General features: G+C 43.0%; 1 long non-coding RNA gene across 1 annotated transcript; it reads right to left on the bottom strand.

Annotated features, from left to right (window-relative positions):
- Positions 1-2,706: 2,706 nt before the first annotated feature.
- LOC116991319 lies at positions 2,707-7,666 on the bottom strand. Its single transcript, XR_004416818.1, has 3 exons — positions 7,488-7,666; positions 5,805-5,811; positions 2,707-2,721 (listed from the first exon to the last, which is right to left on the bottom strand). It is a non-coding gene; the product is annotated as an uncharacterized LOC116991319 (long non-coding RNA).
- Positions 7,667-21,305: the final 13,639 nt, after the last annotated feature.

Here is a 21,305-nt window from a genome sequence, read left to right as displayed (position 1 = left end):
CTTAACACAAAAGCTGTGATCGAGGACAGTCAAATGGCCATAACATTCTTAAAAATTAAGAGAACAAAATACATTTTCAGTTATTATAGATTGAAGCATTCTGAAACAAATATGAAACAATCTTACTTAGATGACTTGAAATTAAAGCATATAATTAGTTAGTTACCTAATTGTAGCTAATTACAAAATTCAATTACTAGATCTAAACATCTATCAATTTCTTAAGAATAGATTAACATTTTTAAATAGCCTAAGTGTCCAAATAACATTCACACAAGAATTCACAATATAACATAATTTTTAAATCTCATTGTCATGGATTTATAGGCCAAATGGAAGGAATTTAATGTTTAATACCTGTAATTTAATGGCCATTTAAATCATCTTGCGAGTGGGTTTTTCTGGAACGCGACCATTTGGAACGTTGCGGTTTGCGGTGAATTTAAACCCGTATCGGCAGCAAAAATACTGCCGGCTCGGATGGGGACTAAAGCACCGTTTCGCAACATAAAATGTAAACTAAATGTATCTTATGGACCACTTTTATACATAAAAATAAACCGCTTTCTTTTACCTGTCACCTACCTGAAATCCGTCCCCGTTGTCGGCGTTGACGGCTTTAGAAGCTGATTTTAAAATTACTCCAGCGCTGAACGAGTCGGGCGATTTACAAAAATAAATACACAGAACACCCGTCGGAACGATTCTTCAGCAAAAGCTTGCACTCCAACCAAATATAATCCAGGACAAGGTAGGAAAAAAAACGCGTTTTAACCCCCCCCCCCCCCCCCCCTCAAAGGCGGCAAAATCGCGCACAAGGCCAGTGGCAGAATTGCAGCACCGCTGAAGGTAAGTATTGTAACATACCTATATAAAATCACCCGCAGGAACACACCTTTCCCAATGCATAAACATAGACCAGAGAAGCCAATCCCTATCAGTAGCTCTGAACCCAGGTGTGCAATTCTTGAGCTTTGTTCCATAGCTATACCTTCTCATCAATGAGTAGAACAAGATAATGTTTAGGTTCTTTTATAAACATTTAATCTTTTTTCAGCAGTTTATTTATTGAACGCAGAAAGAATACAAAGTCATTCAGTGTATTTACTACATCAGCTGCCTGTAAATGTATAATGCAGTATAATAAGGCCATGTATGAGGGACCATGGCCTGGTTCTGAATGGTTGTGGTGGACAAGATACAACAGCGATTGCTTCAGGAGACAGTGAGGGGGTGGTTAGGCCCTTCCCCGGTTTCCATTCTGCTGGACACAGCTGGGTCACAGCGAGGGATAGCCCGTTGTACACATAGAATGGGACAAAGAGTGGTCTGAGGCGATGCAAGCACTGAGTATTCAGTATTCTTGCCTGGTTATCTGCACCCTATCAGTCAGCCTGGTCAATCAGAAGTGTAAAGGGCCTGTCCCACTTGCATGAGTTTGGCGGTGACCAAATGTGGTCGTTTGAGGCGTACGGGCACCGAATGGCCGCGCGGGGCCGGTCCCACTTAGAAGCGCGGGGCTGGTTCCGACATCGCGCGGGACTCCGAAAAACTGACAGTGTCCGAAATCTTCACATGCCAATGGTCTGTCGGCACGCAGGCGCATTGTGGTCATACGCAGCGTCTTGACGGCGTACGCCTAGCGCGTGGCTTTGCTCGATGACGTCACCGCCCAGCATAGCGTTGTGTGATGACGTCACCGCATGACGCCATGAGACGCCCAAATTCAGTCGGCCCACCTCCTGCCCAGCTGATTGGTAAGTATGACGCAAATGACGTCACGTGCGAACTTAGCGCGTACTTAGCGCGAACTTTGTGTGAACTCCGCTTCCGTTTGGTCGCGCCAAATGCATGCAATCGCATGCAAGTGGGACAGGCCCTTAATTCTGCATACGTTCTGTTACTGAATGCATTGGAAACTTGCACACGTGCACCGTTTTTTGTGTGCTGAAACTAAACAAACTTTTGCAATGTTCTCGCCATCCCAACTGACCAAGCAGTGTGTGCAAAAAGTCAGGCAGTGCCACATTGGACGGTAACCCCATCAGGTATCAAGACCAAAACACTACGTCTCCAGAAGTCTGACCACCCTAGTCTTGACCAGAACATGAACCTGCCACTGGGTGGCGACACTTCCTGGAACACCCCTTTAATATAGAAAATCTCTCTGAAGGAACATCTTGTTCTGTGTGAGATGCGCCATCTAGTGACCAAGTACAGAACTGTGAATCGGGAGAGCTCTAAAATGATGGATTGTAAAGCTTGGAGTCAACTCCAAATGTACGCCCAGACTGCCAATGTTTGATATTCACAATGTTAATTATTGCAAAAAATCCAGGACATATTTTCAGTGATGTTTAGAAAATGTAAAAGTTTAATCTGTAACTGAAGTCAATTACATGTTAGCTGCTGAGGCACAATGAGCTGCTGCCTCACTGTGCTGGAGACTTGGTCTGATCCTGACCTTGCGTGCTGCCTGTGTGGAATTTGCATGGTCTCCCTGTGACTCTGTGAGTTTCCTCCGGGTACTCTGATTTCCTCGCACATCTCAAAGTTAATAGGCCTCTGTAAAATGCTCCTGAAGTGTAGGGAGTGAGTGAGAAAATGGGATAACATAGAACTAGAAAAAGGGTCTCGACCCGAAACGTCACCCATTCCTTCTTTCCATAGATGCCCGCTGAGTTACTTCAGTGTTGGCTCGAAGGACCGAATGGCCTACTCCTGCACCTATTGTCTATTAGCACGGGTGATTAACAGTTATAGAAACATAGAAACATAGAAAATAGGTGCAGGAGGAGGCCATTCGGCCCTTCGAGCCAGCACCGCCATTCATTGTGATCATGGCTGATCGTCCCCTATCCATAACCCGTGCCTGCCTTCTCCCCATATCCCTTGACTCCATTATCCCCTAGAGCTCTATCTAACTCTCTCTTAAATCCATCCAGTGACTTGGCCTCTACTGCCCTCTGTGGCAGGGAATTCCATAAATTCACAACTCTCTGGGTGAAAACGTTTTTTCTCACCTTCATCTTAAATGACCTGCCCTTTATTCTAAGACTGTGGCCCCTGGTTCTGGACTCACCCAACATTGAGAACATCTATTGATGCGAACTTGTTGGACTGAAGTGCCTTGTTCTATGCTACCTTCTAAACTATGCTAAACTAAACCAAACTAAAATGCTGGATGTACCCAGCAAGTCAGGCAGCATCTGTGGAAAGAGATACACGGTTAATGTTGTATGTCCAAGACACTTCATCAGAAGTGGGCAAAGAGAGAACACGTTAGCTTCTTGTTCTCTCCAATGTTATCTCTGTCCTAAATCTAATGCAGGATATGTGACCTGAAATGTTCTCTCTATATCTCTTTCAACAAATGCTGCCTGACTTACTCAGTGTTTCCACCATTTTCTTATTTATTTATTTATTTATTTATTAGAAGCATGTATACAAATAATAGTATGAAACAATTTAATTACAGATTTCTTACATAGCTTCAGGTTTTTTTTTAAAGAATCAAGATAAAGGGAGAAAAAGATGAGAGAAAATAATAGAGAGAGAAGAAAAAAAAAGGAGAGGCAGAAGGAAACTACCAATAACAAGATTATGGAGATAGATCCGGGAGATGTTGAGTGTAACTATTCATCCAGTCCCAAACTCAGGTTTCAACCCCTGATTCTGTGTTAAACCAATTTACTTTTTCAAAAATTCAATAAATGGAGACCATATTCTAACAAAAAATTCTGGTTTGTCAATTAAGACAAATCTTATTTTTTCCAAATGTAAGGTCTCAGTCATTTCCGTAATCCACATTTTAATTGTGGGGGCTGCTGGTTTTTTCCAAATTTTTAGTATTAATTTTTTCACAGTTATTAGACTGTAATCAAGAAATTGTCTCTGACTTATAGACAATAGACAATAGGTGCAGGAGTAGGCCATTTTGCCCTTCGAGCCAGCACCGCCATTCATGGCTGATCATCCCCAATCAGTACCCCGTTCCTGCCTTCTCCCCATATCCCCTGACTCCGCTATTTTTAAGAGCCCTATTTAGCTCTCTCTTGAAAGCATCCAGAGAACCTGCCTCCACTGCCCTCTGAGGCAGAGAATTGCACAGACTCACCACTCTCTGTGAGAAAAAGTGTTTCCTCGTCTCCGTTCTAAATGGCTTACTCCTTATTCTTAAAGAGAAAACCTATCGTATTCTTAAACTTATCGTAAAGTTTGTGGTATGTTCTGATAATCCTAATATTATTAATTTTGCCTCTGGGTCCAGTTGGATATTGATAACTTCAGAAATAATTTAAAAAATGTCCACCAGTTTTTATACCAGTTACAAAGGTATGCGTTAAGTTGGCTTCTTGAAATTGACATCTATCACCGAGAGGGGAAATATTTGGAAAAATCCTATTTAAATTTGCCTTCGAATAATGTAGTCTATATAATATTTTGAATTGTAGGAGTGTCTAGCATTTAGCGAACAGTGATTTCTATATTGTAAACTTTCATCCCATGTGTCTTTTATTATGGGTTGAGCCAACTCGTCTTCCCATGCTCGTCTATATGATTCTGAAGACGGAACCTCAGTATCTAAGAGGATATTATAAATATAAGATATTAATTTATTTGTGTTGGGATGTCTATTCAAACATTCATCAAGGGTTTCTGCACCCCTAAATCTATAGTCTTGCGTATGTAGTTTTACATAGTTGCAGATAAAAAAATTATTAGCGTGTAACTCGTATTCGTATCGTAGTTCCTGAAATGAGAGAAAAATGCCATTTTGGTAAAGGTCCCCACCGTTTGAATTCCATGGGTTTTCCATTGAACAAATCCTCTATCTAGAACGGACGGTTTAAAAGAAGAGTTATTTGCAATCGGGAGAAAAAGCGATAAATTACCCAATTTGTAGAGTGGGTTTTAATTGTTTCCACATACGTATAGCACTATGTATAATCGGATTTCCTCCGTATGTTTTTTTATTCAAATTAATCAGAGCTAGAAGAATCGAGCCCATTTCAAAAGGTAAGCAGTCCTCCTTTAGTTTTCTGTTTTTATATCAGATTTCCAGCACCTGCAGTTTTGTTTACAGTTTCATACACTTTAGTTGCTGCCTGCAGGCATGCTGTTCGTTCTACTTGCGCGCGGAGGAGGAGGAGCCATCTTGGAGGAACGGCTGCTAACCAGCAGCCGTCCGTTAAACTCGCTTTTTTAAAAGTTTTTTTTAGTTAGTCCTGTCTCGTCCGTTTGGAGAAATTGACTTTTTAATGTGGGGGGTAGGTGTCAACTCTACTTCTAGGTCCCTAACTGGTCGGTGAGGCAGCTTTTTCTCCGGGCTGCCCGTCGACCCATCCTCGCGGCCTACCAGCGGGCTTGGAGCGCCGTTTCTTGGCGGGGACCGCCCAGCACCTCGGCCTCGGTGGCGGCACAGCGCTGGAGCGCTATCGTGGAGCGGAGCGGGCGATGCCCTGCCTGGGTCGCCGCGCTGGAGTGACACGCTGGAGCTCCGGTGAGCTGGACCGCCGAGAGCAACACCTCCGGGCTGCGGGTCTGCGGAGCGGAGCGGGCGGCGCCGATTTCAACATCGGGAGCCTGGGAGCTCCAAACCGGCGCGGCCTTGTCGGCTCTGGAAGCCGCGGTCTACAGCTTGGAAGCGGCCGTTCCAGGTGGCCCAGCCGCTGAGAGGACTCTCCCGATGCCGGGGCAAGAACACCCGGTGAGAACGGCCAGGAACATCGGGCCTCCGTAGAGGCAACTGCGGTGGCCTCAATAGGCCTGACTTTGGGTGAACTTGGGGTTGGGGACTGGACATTTTGCCTTCCCCCACAGTGGTATCCACTGTGGGGGGATGATTTTCTGTCTCTACGTAATCCTGTTGGTCTTTGTCCAAGATGGCTGCCGTGAAGGGAGAGTGGACGCTGGTGCACTTTAGCTGCCGCTGCTCTCTCTCTTCACATTCACATTGTGTTTTTGATTTTCTGTTTTTGGATTGAATTCTGTTTTTAGTTTGTGTCTCTGTGATGTCTTTATTATTTATTTTACTCTGATTATATGTTTATATTCCTGTTAATCTATGTAAGGTGTCCTTGAGATGTCTGAAAGGCGCCCAACAAATAAAATGTATTATTATTATTATTACTTTTGTAGGGACAGTGGCCCTCAGTGTAGACTGGTTGCAGCATTAATTATAAATTACAGCTGTGTTAATTACAATTTTGTTCAGTGCACAAGAATTCTCAACAATGGAGACTCGGAACTACTGTCCCAAGGGCAGCAGCCATAACGAAGACTCCATTTTAACCACTGTTTAATGTGGACATTTCTCTGTTAGAAAGGGTGGCCATTACACCATGCTGGACAAGTGTGTTTGGTGGATTTAGAGAGAATCAGTTAGAGAGAATCACTAATGGCAGAAAAGTCACAGCAGCAAAGAATCTTCAGTGCAGCTTTGATACATGGCTATTCATGGTGAAATTTCTAATACAAAACAATGTTCATTCTTCTCTTATAAACCAAAATGCTCCGTGGGAAGATGTTGATGTGTGTGGAGCATTGGAGAGGCCCGGGGATATAACAATGCAATTCTATGAAAATGCAGCTAATATTTTAAAATTTCCAGTCATATTTTGAGTTTTAAAAAGAGCCGAGAGAGAGCACAGGTTTGAGCAGATATGATTTAAGATGCTGTAAAGATTGAATTCTGACCCCTTCATTGAAATACACACTTTGAGAATGTGTGCATCCACACATATTTCCATTAACTCGACTCACCTTAGATCACTTTGAATCTATGGTTATTATCCCTATGTTGCAGCATGATTTGCAGATTCTATTTTCAAGTGCTTTCAATCACAATGTAGCTACTTTCTCAGGATACCCTTGAGCAAGTTATGAAATGGATGCACTGTCTAAATTCATTGGCCAACATTTTCCCCATTTCCTTTAATATGGTTGGAAAAGTATAATAACAGATAGAGGTAGTTCTGCTGTAACACAATAGTTGGGTTCCCAAGATACCCTGTGTTATAGAGAATCCTTTTATATAGACTATTATGTCAATGGGGGAAAAGGGGGCAAGGGACCGGAGATTTTCTCAATAATAAAATTACTTCCACACGGGATTCTCAAAACCTTTCAACGGCAATGCTTGTTTTTGTTACTACAAGCTAAAAATACTAAAGGCTGTTTGACACTTGTAAGTGATTCTGTAGTCCCCAATTGAAAATTAAAATAGAGAACTAGCTTATTGCAGAAAATTTTCTCAAATTCATCATGTGTTGTATCCAATTCCTGTTATTGGAATACACAGTAATACAGAACGGCCTATATAATATTAACCCAGCATCAATTACTTTTGCACCAAACATTTGCTCTCCTTTGCAAGCTGTAATATGTTTTAATAAAGAAAATGGGGAACAACTTGTAGCAAAAGTTCTGGATAACTTTTACTCAGCTTCAGCAAAGACAATTAATTAGATTTACGAGGGCATTACCAGGAATAGAGGGTCTGATCTACAGGCAGACGTCGAGTAGGCTGGGACCCTATTCCTTGTGGCTCAGGAGGATGAGGGGTGATCTTATAGAGGGGTATAAAATCATGAAAGGAATAGGTCGGGTAGATGCACAGAGTCTCTTGCCCAGAGTAGGGGAATTGAGGACCAGAGGACATAGATTTAAGGTGAGGGGGAAAAAAATTTAAAGAGAATCTGAGGGGTAGCTTTTTCACATAAAGGGTGATGGGGGTATGGAACAAGCTGCCAGAACCGGTAGTTGAGGCAGGGACCATCCCAACATTTAAGAAACAGTTAGACAGGTACATAGATAGGACAGGTTTGGAGGGATATGAGCCAAACGTGGGCAGGTGGGACTAGTGTAGCTGGGACATGTTAGCCAGTGTGGGCAAGTGGGCTGAAGGGCCTGTTTCCACGTTGTATCACTCTATGACTCTATGACTATGACTCAATGATATGCCAGACTTGCTGGCAAGCTGTCAACGTATAGTGGACAGTTGTAATGTTTTCTCAACTGTCCCTTGTACACTGCATGTCCATACCTTGTGCTCAGTTTGTCTCTGTATTGTGGTGGCCTCCTCACTGGGTACCTTGAAATAACAATAACACCTTTTGTCTCTGAGATGCCATTACTATATTACTTTTCTGCTACAATTCCCATAGATAGCATTTATCTATTCAATTGGAGGTTTACACAATTTAAATTTACCTATTCAAATATCAGAAGGTTATATACCATCTACAACGAGAGGGATCAAAATTCTTAATTCTGTTAACTTCTGCCTCTTATAGAGCCATAGAGTGATACAGTGTGGAAACAGGCCCTTCGGCCCAACTCGCCCACACCGGCCAACAATGTCCCAGCTACACTAATCCCATCTGCCCAAGTTTGGTCCATATCCCTCCAAACCTGTCCTATCCATGTACCTGTCTAACTGTTTCTTAATAGAGTCATAGAATGATACGGTGAGCAACTGAAAGGCCCACTGATATGTAAAAGAGAGTTGAGGTTTGTATCCCGGTCCACACTAGATTTATGGTGCACCAGTTCGTTATTTAGCTTTGTTTATTATCACATGTAAACATAGAAACATAGAAAATAGGTGCAGGAGTAGGCCATTCGGCCCATCGAGCCTGCACTGCCATTCAATATGATCATGGCTGATCATCCAATTCAGTATCCTGTACCTGCCTTCTCTCCATACCCCCTGATCCCTTTAGCCACAAGGGCCACATCTAACTCCCTCTTAAATATAGCCAATGAACTGGCCTCAACTACCTTCTGTGGCAGAGAATTCCAGTGATTCACCACTCTCTGTGTGAAAAATGTTTTCCTCATCTCGGTCCTAAAAGATTTTGCCCTTATCCTTAAACTGTGACCCCTTGTTCTGGACTTCCCCAACATCGGGAACAATCTTCCTGCATCTAGCCTGTCCAACCCCTTAAGAATTTTGTAAGTTTCTATAAGATCCCCCCTCAATCTTCTAAATTCTAGCGAGTACAAGCCGAGTCTATCCAGTTTTACTTCATATAAAAGTCCTGACATCCCAGGAATCAGTCTGGTGAACCTTCTCTGTACTCCCTCTATGGCAAGAATGTCTTTCCTCAGATTAGGAGACCAAAACTGTACGCAACACTCCAGGTGTGGTCTCACCAAGACCCTGTACAACTGCAGTAGAACCTCCCTGCTGCTATACTCATATCCTTTGGCTATGTATGCTAACATACCATTCGCTTTCTTCACTGTCTGCTGCACCTGCATGCCTACTTTTAATGACTGGTGTACCATGACACCCAGGTCTCGTTGCATCTCCCCAATAATGTACCAATACACTAAACCAAAGATCCCACAGTGGAGCAAAATAGACCACTCCTGCTAAATGCAATGGGCTAACGTGTAGTACGCAACGGAACAGAACATGGGCCTTTTTTTCATCCATTTCTGTAACCCGACCCGACTCGCAGTGTAATCAACATTGCAGGGGAACAGTTTGTGTTAATGAATTAAAATTCTGAAAATGAGGAGAAGATTTTTCCCAAATAACTTATTTTTACGAGGATGTTTCCGTGACCGGCTTCCGTCTCCGCACTAGTATCCTATGGGATCTTGGGTGCGGAGATGGAAGCCGGTTACGGATATGGGGCTTTAAATTACCCATGAATCTGCCCATGACCGTACTACGTCTTTTTCGTCGAGTGGACTATCTTGCTCGCTATAGGATCTTTGCACTAAACTAGCTAACAGGAAGAGCTTTAGATGTGTACTTGCCAGTCAGCAGAAAGACTATACATGATTACAATCAAGCTCTACAGGTACAAGATAAAGGGAAAACGTTTAGTGCGAGATAAAGTTCAGTCAAGCCCAATTAAATATAATCCACGGGTTTCCAATGTGGTAGATGGTAGCTCAGGGCTGCTCTCTATTTGATAGGATGTTTAAAATGCTTGATCAGTTCCCTCTAGGAAGAAACTGTCCTTGAATCTGCAGTGTGAAAAGCATTTTCACACTTCTGTACCTCTTGCCTGATGGGAGAGGGAAGAGGAGGAAGTGCCAAGAGTGAGACTCATCCCTTATTATGTAGGAGGCCATGCCGAGGCAGTGTGAAGTGTAGATGGATTCAACGGAAGGGAGGTTGGTTCGCAGAGGTTTATGAGAATCATGGCTTGCATCTTAGCACTTTGCAGATGGAGAATGGAAATGAAGTTCTGAGGGAAGCCCTTGTTGAGAAGGATGCTCTGCTGGTCAGAAGGATAGAACAATCCTAGTATATTTGTTTAAGAAGGAACTGCAGATGCTGGAAAATCGAAGGTAGACAAAAAAGCTGGAGAAACTCAACGGGTGAGGCAGCATCTATGGAGCGAAGGAAATAGGCATCGAGACCCGAAACGTTAGTCTGAAGAAGGGTCTCGACCCAAAACGTTGCCTATTTCCTTCGCTCCATAGATGCTGCCTCACCCGCTGAGTTTCTCCAGTGCTTTTGTCTAGCTAGTATATTTGTTGATACTTCTTGGCTTGCTCTCTTTAGCAAGCTAATTTTTGGCCCTAAGCAGCTGTTTGGATAGGGAGACAATTTTGACAGTGTGGAAGAATCCAAACTGTGATTATCGGCTGCTTGCTGAATGCCCTGTGGGTTTTCGACCAGTGAAACGATATTTAGATAAGATTACTTTCTGGTGAGAATTTGGCCTGAAAAGCTGTTTTTTTTTTGTCCTGAGGTGTAATGGAGATTAAAATCTACGAATGCCATGTGTTCATAGTTAATTAGCACATTTATATTCCCTGATTATTCTCACTTAATTAATCCTGGCATTTTCTCCCAAATAGACTAAAAATCTCTTCTCAGGTGATAATTATGGTGTAGACTCTATTGCTGCTGTGATCTAGAGGCTTCAGATTATCATTGAGATGATGACTGTAAAGCTCCTTTGTTGCGAAGTGTTTGGGACCATTAACATTGATTTTATCAGTGCAACATTTATTTCTGTTGTTGCTATTGTGTGTGTGGTTAGATTGCCGGAAATAACAGCATGGATTCAGCAGCGTTTAGTGAAATTAACATCGCCCTCAGATCTGGGGTCAAGCTCATAGACCATTAGCAGTAGTATTTCCTGTCTGTGAGTTTACATAGAAAGATAGAAACATGGAAAATAGGTGCAGGAGTAGGCCATTCGGCCCTTCGAGCCAGCACCGCCACTCAATATGATCATGGCTGATCATCCAACTCAGTATCCTGTACCTGCCTTCTCTCCATACCCCCTGATCTCTTTAGCCACAAGGGCCACATCTAACTCCCTCTTAAATATAGCCAATGAACTGGCCACAACTACCTTCTGTGGCAGAGAATTCCACAGATTCACCACTCTCTGTGTGAAAAATGTTTTCCTCACCTCGGTTCGAAAAGACTTTCCCCCTTATCCTTAAACTGTGACCCCTTGTTCTGCACATAAAGGACCTCAAAGCATTGAAGAGGGACCACTGTGGCAGATTCGACGAGTCCCACATTTGTCTCAAAATTGGCCACATTATCCTTGACTCCATAGGAGTGCCGAAGAGAAGAAGACCACCTCAATGATAAATAGCTTAAAGTAGTTCAATGTTCTTAGTTACTGTCATGTAAAAATGGATTGAAGGAGCTTGTGTCCACCTTCCATCAATTCTTACTGATATTCCCAAGAGTTGATAAATAGGTAATTACTCAAATAAATTAGATATTAACACATCCTTGCGACAATCACAATTTCTGAGACTGAAGCCAAACCTGCCACTTCCATGGCAGTCTTGGCCTTTGGGATTTAATATAGCTCAGAGGTTCATTTACAGCAAAATTATGCCTGTATATCTCTATATCGAGACAAAATGTTGGGGTGAAAATATCCAACCATAAAAGCATCTACCCAGACGTGCACTATAATCTTCTAAATTAGCATCTGAAATCTTTTGATGTATTCATGTTTGTCACTTTCATATAATATCAATTATATGAAAGTGACAAACATGAATACAACAAAAAATTGTAGGAGAGATGCTAATTTAGAAGATAGTGCATTTTAAACATTAAACAATGGCAGAGGCTCAGAAAAGGCAAGTTATGGAAGATTAGGAGTTAACATAGAAACATAGAAACATAGAAAATAGGTGCAGGAGTAGGCCATTCGGCCCTTCGAGCCTGCACCGCCATTCAATATGATCATGGCTGATCATCCAACTCAGCATCCTGTACCTGCCTTCTCTCCATACCCCCTGATCCCTTTAGCCACAAGGGCCACATCTAACTCCCTCTTAAATATAGCCAATGAACTGGCCTCAACTACCTTCCGCGGGAGAGAATCCCAGCGATTCACCACTCTCTGTGTTTAAAAAAAGTTTTCCTCATCTCGGTCCTAAAATATAATCTCAATTGCAAATATAAATACTATTCCCCATTTTAATTCCATCCCATAGATAATTATGCAAGGGAAAAACAGCATGATGATAGTGAGAGATATTTATATTTACCGTAAGGTTTTGACTCTGGTTTCAGACTTCCTGTTTGGAGGAAATATCCTTCCTGCATCTAACCTGTCAAGCCTGGCAAAATATCATATATTCTATCAGATCTCTCCTCTCTAAATTAAATTTGGCTTAGCATTAATTACCTACTGCAGAACAGAATTTCATATTTTTCCCACCCTAAAGGGCCTGTCCCACTTAGGCGATTTTTTAGGCGACAACAGGTGACTAGGCTGCCGCCACATGTCGCCGGGGTGTCGCCTGTATGGTCGTGAGTAGTCTCCTCAGTCGCCCAAAGAGTCGTAGCGTCTTTCTGGTCGCCGCTGGATTTTCAACGTTGAAACATTTTCGGAGACAGTCGGTGACAGTGGGTTTGACGCCAATGAGCGTAGCTTGACTTGACTTCTCCTGACGTTGGTGCTGTCGTAGTTGTCGCCAGGTTAAAGTAGGTTGTCGCCAGTGCTGAATTCGTTTTTTTTTCTTGTTAAAGTAATGATTCTATTTCAAATTTTATGTCAAAGAGGCGTCCAGTCGCCGTTTTTTTGGCGACCCGCTACGACTCTGACAGTCGCCAACACTCGCCTAAAAATAGCCTAAGTGCGACAGGCCCTTAAGGATGTGTGTGTTTCCTTCATAAAGCCCCACCTCCAAATTTTAGGCACCCCCCAGTTCTATTCTTAACCAATGGAGATGCTGGGAAGTAGCTGTTCTTGAACCTGGACATGTGTGACTTCAAGCTTCTGTCAGTGGCAGCAAGAAATGGGGATGGTCCAGATGATAGGGATCGTTGACGATAGATGCCATCTTCTTGAGGCAGAACTTTATGGAAACGTTTTCAAAGGTGGGCAGGACTGTGGCCAAGCCGAGTCCACCACTTTCTGCAGCCTCTTGTGTACCTCTGCATTGGGATTTCCATTGCAACCCATGATACAACCAGTCAGGATACTTTCCACAGTGCAACAGTGGATGATTGTTCGAGTAAGTGTTGGATTTCTTAAAACTTCTAAGAAGGTAGAGGCACTCTTATGCCTCCTTTGTGATTGCAACTCTGTGCTGTGATCAGAGATGTTAACAGCCATGAATTTCACGCTGCTACCTCTCTCCGCGGCCAACCTACCAATGAAAACTGACAGGTAGTCTCACAAACTCCATTTTCAGAAGCCAACGATTAATTCATTGTTTTTACCAAAGATCCTATAGCGAGCAAGTTAGTCCATTCGACGAAAAAGACGTAGTACGGTCAAGGGCAGATCCATGGGTAATTATAGGCCCCATTTCCGTAACCGGCTTCCGTCGGTTACAGAAGCCGGTTACAGAAACATCCTCGTAAAAATAAAAGTTATTTGGTAAAAATCTTCTCCTCATTTTCAGAATTTAAATTTATTAACACAAACTGTTTCCCTACAACGTTGATTACACCACGGGTCGGGTCGGGTGGGGTCCGGTTACGGAAATGGATGAAAAAAAGGCCCACGTTCCGTTCCGTTCTGTACTACACGTCAGCCCATTGCATTTTGCAGGAGTGGTCTATCTTGCTCCGCTATAGGATCTTTGGTTTTTACTGCCATTGAATAAGTCAAGTCAAGTCAAGCGAGTTTATTGTCACGTGTCCCAGATAGGACAATGAAATTCTTGCTTGCTGCAGCACAACAGAACATTGTAAGCAAAAATACACAACAGTTCAGTTCAATATACACATAAATAAACAGATAAAGTGCAATAGGCTGTTACAGTTCAGAATCTGTTTGTTGGAGAGTTTAATAGCCTGATGGCTGTGGGGAAGTAGCTGTTCCTGAACCTGGATGTAACAGATTTCAGGCTCCTGTACCTTCTGCCCGATGATAGCGGAGAGATGAGTGCGTGGCCAGGATGGTGTGGGTCCTTGATGATGTTGGTTGCAATAGATCCCTTCGATGGTGGGGAGGTCAGAGCCGATGATGGACTGGGCAGTGGTCACAACTTTCTCCATTCTTTTCATCTCCAGGGCGCTCAAGTTGCTGAACCAAGCCACAATGCAACCAGTCAGCATGCTCTCTACTGTGCACCTGTAGATGTTCGAGAGAGTCTTCTTTGACAAACCGACTCTCTGTAGTCTTCTCAGGAAGTAGAACCGCTGATGTGCTTTCTTTATAATTGCATCAGTGTGCTGGGACCAGGAAAGATCTTCGGAAATGTGCACACCCAGGAATTTGAAGTTCTTGACCCTTTTCACCATCGTCCCGTCGATATAAATGGGATTGTGGGCCCCTATCCTACCCCTTCCAAAGTCCACAATCAGTTCCTTGGTTTTGCTGGTGTTGAGGGCCAGGCTATTGTGCTGGCACCATTTTGTCAAACGGTTGATCTCACTTCTATATTCTGACTCGTCCCCATCAGTGATTCGTCCCACAACAGTGGTGCAGTCGGCAAACTTGATGGAGTTCGCACTATGTCTGGCTACGCAGTCATGAGTATAGAGTGAGTACAGCAGAGGGCTGACCACGCAGCCTTGAGGTGCTCCCGTGCGGATTGTTATCGAGGATGACACATTTCCACCAATACGGACAGACTGTGGTCTGTGGATGAGGAAGTCGAGGATCCAATTGCAGAGGGATGTGCAGAGACCCAGTTCTGCGAGTTTGGTAACCAGCTTGGAGGGGATGCTTGTGTTAAATGCCGAGCTGTAGTCAATGAATAACAGCCTGACATATGAGTTTTTGTTGTCCAAGTGGTCCAGAGCGGAGTGGAGATCCAGTGAGATCGCATCCACCGTTGATCTGTTATGGCGGTAAGCGAACTGTAGTTGGTCGAGATTCTTCTCGAGGTAGGAGTTGATATGCGCCATAATCAACCTCTCAAAGCACTTCATCACCACCGACTTTAGTGCCACCGGTCGACAGTCATTGAAGCACGTCACCTTACTCTTCTTGGGCACCGGTATTATTGATGCCCTTTTAAAGCAGGTGGCAATCTCAGACGTCAGCAGTGGGAGGTTGAAAATATCCGTAAAAACTCCAGCCAGTTGGTCCGCACAGGTTTTTAGAACATGACCGGGTACACCATCAGGTCCAGGCGCTTTCCGAAGGTTCACCTTCTGACTTTGGACTCTGTGACTGTGACTGAAATACCAGCACGGCGAATGGGGATTCGGGAAGGCACATCAGTATTCTCCCTATCAAAGCGTGCGTAAAACGCATTGAGCTCGTCAGGGAGTGATGCTTCGCTGACATCTGAAATTGTTGCAGATTCAGATTCAACTTTCATTGTCAGTGTACAATATGGAGACATCAAATGCAGTTTACCTCTTTGATCGTTTTCTGTACCTGTGCTTTACATTTTAGCAATCAATATATAATAATAATAATGGATGGGATTTATATAGCGCCTTTCTAGAATACTCAAGGCGCTTTACATCGCATTATTCATACATTCCTCAGTCACACTCGGTGGTGGTAAGCTACTTCTGTAGCCACAGCTGCCCTGGGGCAGACTGACGGAAGCGTGGCTGCCAATCTGCGCCTACGGCCCCTCCGACCACCACCAATCACTCACACACATTCACACACAGGCAAAGGTGGGTGAAGTGTCTTGCCCAAGGACACAACGACAGTATGCACTCCAAGCGGGATTCGAACCGGCTACCTTCCGGTCGCCAGCCGAACACTTAGCCCATTGTGCCATCTGTCTGTATGGATCCTATCATGTCTTTTTGGATCATATTAAGAAAGGACTGTCTTTTCTTTCATAGGTTCAAAGTGGATGACCTCAGATAGGTCAAAGGTGTGATCTGTCCACTACAGTTTTGATGATTTGATTAATCTGTTAATTTATTGTTGTAATTAATATTTCCAACTACAGTGCTTTTAATTCTTCCTTTGATAGGCATTATTGGCAAATATAGTGAATAGTTGACACAAAATGCTGGAATAACTTAGCATCTGTGGAGGAAAGGAATGGGTGACATTTCGGGTCAAAACCCTTCTTCAGACTGAGAGCCAGGGGGAGGGAAACTAGAGGAATGAGAAGGCACAGAACAGACTGTAGCCTTGATACAGCTTCTGAGGATACCACTGCTCTTTTTCTGCTCAACCTTAATCATTTGCCCTCTGACACTCAGCCTGTTTCCAGGACTTTTCCTTGAGCTACATGACCTTCAACCTTTGCTGACAATCTGTAATGACAGGGACTACATCAAATAGAGAGAGTACAGAGGAGATTTACTAGAATGTTGCCTGGGTTTCAGCAACTAAGTTACAGAGAAAGGTTGAACAAGTTAGGTCTTTATTCTTTGGAGCGCAGAAGGTTAAGGGGGGACTTGATAGAGGTCTTTAAAATGATGAGAGGGATAGACAGAGTTGATGTGGATAAGCTTTTCCCATTGAGAGTAGGGAAGATTCAAACAAGAGGACATGACTTCAGAATTAAGGGACAGAAGTTTAGGGGTAACATGAGGGGGAACTTCTTTACAAAATTTACAAAATTTACAAACTTACAAAATTCTTAAGGGGTTGGACAGGCTAGATGCAGGAAGATTATTCCCGATGTTGGGGAAGTCCAGAACTAGGGGTCGCAGTTTAAGGATAAGAGGGAAGTCTTTTAGGACCGAGATGAGAAAATCATTTTTTACACAGAGAGTGGTGAATCTGTGGAATTCTCTGACACAAAAGGTAGTTGAGGCCAGTTCATTGGCTATATTTAAGAGGGAGTTAGATGTGGCCCTTGTGGCTAAAGGGATCAGGGGGTATGGAGAGAAGGCAGGGATGGGATACTGAGTTGGATGATCAGCCATGATCATATCGAATGGCGGTGCAGGCTCGAAGGGCCGAATGGCCTACTCCTGCACCTATTTGTTTCTATGTTTACTCAGAGAGTGGTAGCTGTGTGGAATGAACTTCCAATGGAAGTGGTGGAGGCAGGTTCGATTTTATCATTTAAAAATAAATTGGATAGGTATATGAACGGGAAAGGGATGGAGGGTTATGGTCTGAGTGCAGATAGATGGGACTAGGGGGAAAAAAGTGTTCGGCACGGACTAGAAGGGCCGAGATGGCCTGTTTCCGTGCTGTAATTGTTATATGGTTATATGGTTAAATCTTTTAAAGTTTCATGTAAATAAAATTCACAGTTATGCCCCAGTAGATTGACTTTGGCTTCCCTTTAAAGAAATCATTCAGGTTTTTAAAGCATAACCTTTATAAATCTTCCATGGTAACTCTGATGAATAAAAAATTACATGGTCATCCTACTCCTAAGTATAAATTCTACTAGTTTGCTGTCATGAATGATAGCCTGACATCGATATAATTCCTTGATTTCCCCAACTTTCTGAAATGACGTGCACACACATTTTTATTCTCGAGGATCAGCTGTCAATATAGACAATAGACAATAGACAATAGGTGCAGGAGTAGGCCATTTGGCCCTTCGAGCCAGCACCGCCATTCAATGTGATCATGGCTGATCATCCCCAATCAGTACCCCGTTCCTGTCTTCTCCCCATATCCCCTGACTCTGCTATTTTTAAGAGCCCTATCTAGCTCTCTCTTGAAAGCATCCAGAGAACCTGCCTCCACCACCCTCTGAGGCAGAGAATTCCACAGACTCACCACTCTCTGTGAGAAAAAGTGTTTCCTCGTCTCCGTTCTAAATGGCTTACTCCTATTTCTTAAACTGTGGCCCCTGGTTCTGGACATCGGGAACATGTTTCCTGCCTCTGGTGTGTCCAAGCCCTTAACAATCTTATATGTTTCAATGATATCCTCTCATCCTTCGAAATTCCAGAGTGTACAAGCTCAGCTGCCCCATTCTCTCAGCATATGACAGTCCCACCATCCCGGGAATTAACCTGGTAAACCTACGCTGCACTCCCTCAATAGCAAGAATGTCCTTCCTCAAATTAGGGGACCAAAACTGCACACAATACTCCAGGTGTGGTCTCACTAGGGCTCTGTACAACTGCAGAAGGACCTCTTTGCTCCTATATTCGATTCCTCTTGTTATAAAGGCCAACATGCCATTCGCTTTCTTCACTGCCTGCTGTACCTGCATGCTTACTTTCCTAGACTGATGTACAAGGACCCCCAGATCCCGTTGTACTTCCCCTTTTGAGAGAATTTTGGAAGATTTCAGTTTTGGGCTCCCTTTAAGACCATGGGTTGGTAACCAACTTGTCTTGTGGATTTGTCACTTCTTCATTCCAATATAGAAACATAGAAACATAGAAACATAGAAAATAGGTGCAGGAGGAGGCCATTCGGCCCTTCAAGCCGATCATTCATTGTGATCATGGCTGATCGTCCCCTATCAATAACCCGTGCCTGCCTTCTCCCCATATCTAGCCCCGAGAGGTCTATCTAACTGTCTATATGTTTAATATCTTTTTGATTACTTGAAATTTATTGAGTTATTGCTCCTGTTTACTCAGTGGTATCTGCTACATGAACACTGTGGCTATCAGAGCGAGTCATGGAACCTAGAACATACAACAGCACAGCACAGGAGCTGGCCCTTCAGCCCGCAATATCTGTGCCGAACATGATGCCAAATTAAACTAATCTAGATTCTATTCTGCCTGCACGTAATCCATATCCCTCCATTCTCTACATATCCATCTAAATGTCTCCTAAATGTCACTGTGGTATCTACCTCCACCACTATGTCTTTGACATTTTAACCCTGGGGAAAAAAAGGTTCTGAGTATCTACCCTATCAATACCTCTCATAATTTTATATACTACTATCAGGTCTCACCTCGTCCTCTGAAGCTCCAGAGAAGACAATCCAAGTTTGAGTCAAGTCAAATGGGTGTGTGGTAGGTGTTTCACCACCAGATGCCTCAAAGTTTTTTTACTAGCCACGAGATGCAGGACAAGAGTATCTACTTGTCTGGATGAGTACAGTTTCAATAACAATGAAGAATATCAACTCTATTCAGAACCATGTCCATTTGGTTGTCGAGCCGAGTCCCCTAGTACAGTTTCTCCAACAATGATATTCTGAAGCTGCACAGTGTGCCATCGACACATTTTATTTTTGTCATTTACTCTGCTGGAAATAGTCAAATCTGCAAGATAGACACAAAAAAAGCTGGGCCAACTCAGCGGTTCAGGCAGCATCTCCGGAGAGAAGGAGTAGGTGACATTTCGGGTCGAGACCCTTCTTCAGACTGAGAGTCAGGGGAAAGGGAAATGAGAGATACAGACAGTGGTCTAGAGAAATATAGAACTAATGAATGAAAGATATGCAAAAATGTAAAGATTTTAAAAGAAACAGGCCACTATTAACTGTGGGCTAGCTGAAGACAAGTTACAGACTCAACAAGACGATTTTGAAGCTAGTACAATTACTAGGGGGAGGGATGGAGAGAGAGGGAATGCAAGGGTTACTTGAAGTTATTAGAGAAATCAATATTCATACCGCTGGGTTGTAAGCTGCCCAAGCAAAATATGAGGTGCTGTTCCTCCAATTTGCATTTGGCCAATCTCTACGACACTGGAAGGCAGGAAGTGTGTGCCAACACCACCTCCTGCAGGACACCCTCCAAATCAAACACCAAAAAATATTACAGTTTCGTCATAATTGCTGTGTCTAAATCTTGGAATCTTTGCTCAATCAGACTGTGGGAATATCCTCAACAAAGGAATTGCAATGGTTCTAGAAGGATACTTACCAGATAATGAAAGTGTTGATAGAGTGGATATGGAACAGATGTTCCCAGTAATGGGAGAGCCTAGAACCAGAGGGCTAACTCAGAAAATATACAACGTATCTTTGCAATGGAGATGAGGAGGAATTTCTTTAGCTAGAAGGTAGTGAATCTGTGGAATTCATTGCCACAGATAGTTGTGGAGAGCAAGACGTTGAGTATTTTTAAAGAAGAGATTGATAAATTCTTGATTTGTAAGGGCATCAAAGGTTAAGGGGAGAAGGCAGGTGAATGGGTTGAAAGGGAAAAATAGATCAGCCATGATTGAATGGCGGTGTAGATGATGGATGGAATGGCCGAATTGTGCCCTTATTCTGTCTTACTTCTCAAGGTTGGTTAGGGATGGGCAATAAATACTATATGGAAAAACTCAGATGGTGTGCAATGCCCTTGGAGGAGAGAGTAGAAATCACCTATGTAATCTTGTCAGATGGGAGTTAGCACTGTTTATGGTGTTTAAGAAGGAACCGCAGATGCTGGAAAATCGAAGGTGACGTCGGTTTGCAGCCAATACAACCATTCACTTAAAAATAAATTGAATAACCAATGTCTTATCAAAATATTTTATTTATGAAATTAAAAATACATTTTCCGTAACAAACTGGCTCAGTTGAGCTATATTTAAATAATTAATATTAAATATGGCAAATAAATGTAAAGCTATTTTTTACATAGAAAGACAGGCTATATTTCACATAGCTTATTCCAGAATGCATGCCAAAGCTGTATCTGACAATCGTGTAATAACATAATGCAATGTCTTAATGAGAATTTTAAAAGACAGTTTCCATCACTTGTAAACAAAAGCTCTTGTAAATTCATCATCGTTAAGTTTCAATGGCTTTTTATCCGTTACATATTTTACTTGAATAATTTATTAATTCACAATTATTTAACAAATTTGCTTGGTTATATTATCCCTATCTTAATTTGACATCTAGACTGATGAGGGTATGGAGATGTTATGTATGGACTTGCTCCCGCTGGAAGCGGAGGTGGAGTGTGAGAAATGCAACAACCAAATGCAGTAGATGAGGCAAGGCACGAATTGGGATGAGCAGCGGGCCACTCTGCAAACTAAGAGAGTTGATGGCAATTGGCTCTACCACAGTGCAGTGGAACCAGT

This window comes from Amblyraja radiata, chromosome 1 (assembly GCF_010909765.2).
Source record: "Amblyraja radiata isolate CabotCenter1 chromosome 1, sAmbRad1.1.pri, whole genome shotgun sequence".
NCBI classification, from domain to species: Eukaryota; Metazoa; Chordata; class Chondrichthyes; order Rajiformes; family Rajidae; genus Amblyraja; species Amblyraja radiata.
This window is presented reverse-complemented; position numbering and strand designations above follow the sequence as displayed.